Source organism: Salvia miltiorrhiza, chromosome 3 (genome assembly GCF_028751815.1).
Source record: "Salvia miltiorrhiza cultivar Shanhuang (shh) chromosome 3, IMPLAD_Smil_shh, whole genome shotgun sequence".
NCBI lineage: Eukaryota > Viridiplantae > Streptophyta > Magnoliopsida > Lamiales > Lamiaceae > Salvia > Salvia miltiorrhiza.
Genome location: NC_080389.1, coordinates 20024310 through 20028622, shown reverse-complemented (window position 1 = coordinate 20028622; position 4313 = coordinate 20024310). Strand labels below are relative to the sequence as shown.

Here is a 4313-nt window from a genome sequence, read left to right as displayed (position 1 = left end):
GTAGAGTTTCATGAGCCAACATACATCGCCTGAAACATAGGCGGATTCAGGGTGGAGCATACGGCTGTATCCTCAAATTTTGTGTTGTCTTTTTTAGTAATATTATATAATTATATATTACTCCCTCCATCTATGATCAATATTCCATTTTTGCCATTTTAGTGTGTCCGCAAGAAGTGGGATCATGGGCGGATGTACATGGGAGCTGCATTGGGCTCCAGCCCAGTGCAAGTTCAAAATTTTGTCTTATATATACTCCTTTCGTCCCACGAATCTTGGCAAGTTTGATTTCGGTACGGGAATTAAGGAGTTGTAGATTAGTATTTTAAGTGTGTAGTTCATAAAGTATACAAGCCATAAAGTAGGGGAGAGAATGTAATAAAAGTGATAAAGTAGGAGAGAAAATATCATAATTTATTACTCCCTCCGTCCCATTAATAAAGACATAGGTCTTTTGGGCACGGAGATTAAGATAAAGTAGTTTAAGGAATTAAGTGTTGTGGTGTGTATTTGATTAGGGACTTAACTCTCAACTCTCTCTCTCTCATTTCTCGGACTACCACTGCCCACCACCACCACCACCACCGACCACCACCGCCGCCGCCGCCGCCCACCCCCACCACCACCGATTCCCTATGCTATGCTGCCGAAAATGGAGCCCAGAAAATCAAACTAGAAATCGCAAATTTTCCAAAAAAATTAGCACAAAAAACTGATTCAAAATTAACATCAAATTGCAAACGAAAACTATTCTCATTCCAAAACAAAAATTGGCAGAAAGAGGAAGAACCATTTCAAAACAAAAATTGGCAGAATGGCGGCGGAGATGGAGGGTTTCATGAAACAACACAACCAAATTTGAACCATGAGAATGGCGGCGGAGATGGAGGGTTTCAGAAGGAGAGTGGTGGCCTCACCGCTACGGCCGCCGGAGAAGGAGAAGAGAGGGGGATGGGCGGCAGTTTCAGAAGCGCACGCATCTCGAGCGACGCCTCCGCCGCCTCAGAACCAGATCCGCCACTCTCTTCCTCTCTCAAATCGAACCTAGAAATTGAGGGTGGTGGTTTGGCGGATCTGGGTTTTTGAAAGGAGACCAGAGCCGCGTGGTGGTGGTTCGGCGGCTCAGGGCGGTAGTGGTTCGGCGGATCTGGGTGGCGTGGGAAGGGCGACGTTGCTGTTTGGAAGGGCTAGGGCTTGGCCCTCTGCCCCCGTCAGTGTATGCGCGAGTGATCAGAGGCTCACCGGAGGGGCGAGGGGTGCTCGGCGGTGGCCATGGTTCGCCGGCGGCGACTCCGCTGAGAAGGGGGAGGAGATGGGCGGCGGGAGTGAAGAGAAATGTGGGAGGCGGTGGGACTGAAATGTAGATTAGGATTTTCTACTTATTTGTAGAATAATTAAGGTTCAATTAATTAGTTGTAATTAAGCTCTAATTCTTTCCTTTTTTGGAAATGTGTCTTTATTATTGGGACAGCCCAATAAGGAAAGTGTGTCTTCAATAATGGGACGGAGGGAGTATCTTATTTGGAAATGTGTCAAGATTCGTGGGACGGCCTAAAAAGGAATACGTGTCAAGATTCGTGGAACGGAGGGAATATTAAATATATTTAGCCTAATAATTATATAGATCAGTCTTAGCCTACTCTAGCTTCAAGAAAAAGATAAAAATACCTTTCAATATACTAACAAAAATAAGTTTATTCTTGTAGAGGCTAGATTAATTTTTTTTAGGGTTAATTGCATCAAAATACCTTACCTTTTTCAAAATTTGGTTTTTTGACAAATTTTTTAATTGTAGTAAAAATTTTAGCTACGTTTCAATTTATTGCAATGTCCGTCCCGTGTATATTTCCGGCCAAATCCATTCATTTCCGGCCAATTTATTTTAGCTACATTTCAATTTATTGCAATGGATTTGAGACGGCAATGTTTCATTACCCGGCACGACATGCCACCTAAGCTTTACGGAGGTCCACCTCAGCATGAATTTGGCCGGAAATATACGCGGGACAGACATTGCAATAAATTGAAACGTAGCTAAAATTTTTGCTACAATTAAAAAGTTTGTCAAAAAATCAAATTTTGGGAAAATGTAAGGTATTTTGATGCAATTAACCCTTTTTTTAAAACATACAACGGTAGTTTTTTATATGCTTTCAATGTATATGTTATGAATCAATAGAAAAAAATAATTATTTATTATAGTAGGTGATCGAATTTTAATCATAAGTCTATGAAAATTCTACTTGAACATAAAAATAAATTGTACGGACTGCCTGAAAATTTTGACTCGGGGGCTATCGCCCCGAATCCCCAGTTAATACCTTCAAGGTCAGCCTCTTTATTGGCAAATTCTGGATCCGCCCTTGAGTGGAATAGAGAAGAATATAGGGAAAAAAAATAAGCGGGATGTTGAGAAAAAAAGGGACATTTCTTTGTGAAGTTGCAAATTTGTGAAGAAGGCGGTGTTGGCATCATGGGTTTAAAGATTGTATTTTTGTTTGGTGAGTAACGTGTGTTGGTTTGTCTGAGCTCGTAGATTTCTGGTGGAAAAGCTTCTGTTTCGTATGATCACAAGGCCATTTCCATTAATGGCCGGAAAACTTGAGCAATAAAATTACAATAATAATTAATTAAAATAAAATACTATTAAAATGAATCGGATGAGCTTTTTAGCCCCGGGCCCGATCAGCCTGGCGGACTGATTGGGCGGGCTTTTTAGGCCTGAGTGTTTTTTAGCCTAACATTTTGTACAGCCCAGCCCAGCCTTATACGACATATTAAATAAATAATATAAATATTAAAAGTAATTAAAATATTAAAAAATATAAATTATTACTCCATTTTTTTCAAAAATAAAATAATCCATATAAATTATTCAATAAAGAATTTAAAATAAAAAACATAAGAAATTTCACTTTTATATAAAACTAGTACAGCCATCCGTGAGTTGCACGGTGGGCGTTATTTTGAAAGAATATTTTAAGTAAAATAAATATAAATCTAATTTAGTATCATGGGCGTTATATATTTTGAAAGAACATTTTAAGTAAAATAGGCATAAATTCATCATAAACATAAATCTAATTTAGTATGCTCATTTGTACGATGCACGATCAACATCAAAATTGAACGACATTTAATTTTAAATAAATAAATATACATATTAAAATATAATTTAGATATAAGTAAATGCGAACATGAATCTTAATAAAAAATTAAAATTATCCACAATATGATCTCAAAGAAAAACATGAATCTAAAAACATTTGAATTTTCAATTTTTGAAATAAAAATTAATTGATTTTAATTAATAATGTGAATTTCCTAGACTCCAACATTCTGCTCCAAAACCTCAGCTTTAGCCTTTGCATAGGATCATCATCAGCAGCATCTTTCTCGCCTTCTTGCTCGTCAGCCATCTTCTTTATGTGCAAATCTTCGGCTGCCTCCATCGCTTCTCGTTGCTCTGCTCGAAGCCGCAACATTTTCATGCTCTCTTGATGCTACCTCTCAAACCAAATGTCAACATCCTCCCAAATAGGTTTGGCCGCCAACCCTGCTCTCCACCGTTGATTTTCTTGGGAAGCGCATAATTAATTGACGATGAGGACGCGGCCCTAGAATTCAACGTTGTCCATATTGTCCATGGCGGAAGCAGCGTCTTCTCTCTCTAGAAAAGTGACGAAGCCGAAGGAGCGGTGCTTCTGGGTGGCCTGGTTCAATTCCAACGGCGTCTTCACATCATTAATGTCTCCGAAATAGATGAAGGCAGCGTGGAGTATTTGCTCGTTCACTTCCTTGGCTAAACCGCCGATGTAGAGAGTATTCTTCTGCACTCCTTCGTTCATGTCATGGCAATTTTTTCATTTCTCCACGAATCGGTGTTTACCTCGTTTTTTGGTGGTATTTGCGTGTTTTTCTGCTGTGCATTCGAGCATGTTTCGTATCTTTTTGCTCTATTTTTCACGTGCTCGATGACTTTTTGGGTGTGCTACTGTCGTGTGCAGGAATCGAGAGTTGTTAGGCGTTTTTGGCATCGTGGGAGCAGTTTTTGGAGTCAGGCTCACGGCCGCCGTCGAGACGGCGGCCGCGGCCCCACGGCGCGGGCCGTACAATTCTTGGGGAGATCAGCGAAGGCCACCCACGGCGGCGCCGTCCCACGGCGGCCGCCGTCCCTGGCGTTTCGGCAGTTACAATTTCTTCCATATAAAAGCCGAATTTTAGGGTTTTTCACCTCATTCTCGATCCCAGCAGCCTCTAGGGCAAATTCCACTTTTTTTTCTTTGGTTTTTAGAGATTCAAAACATCAACTT

General features: G+C 40.4%; 1 pseudogene; it reads right to left on the bottom strand.

Annotated features, from left to right (window-relative positions):
• Positions 1-3324: 3324 nt before the first annotated feature.
• LOC131018505 (uncharacterized) lies at positions 3325-3848 on the bottom strand (annotated as a pseudogene).
• Between the last annotated feature and the right edge of the window lie 465 nt (positions 3849-4313).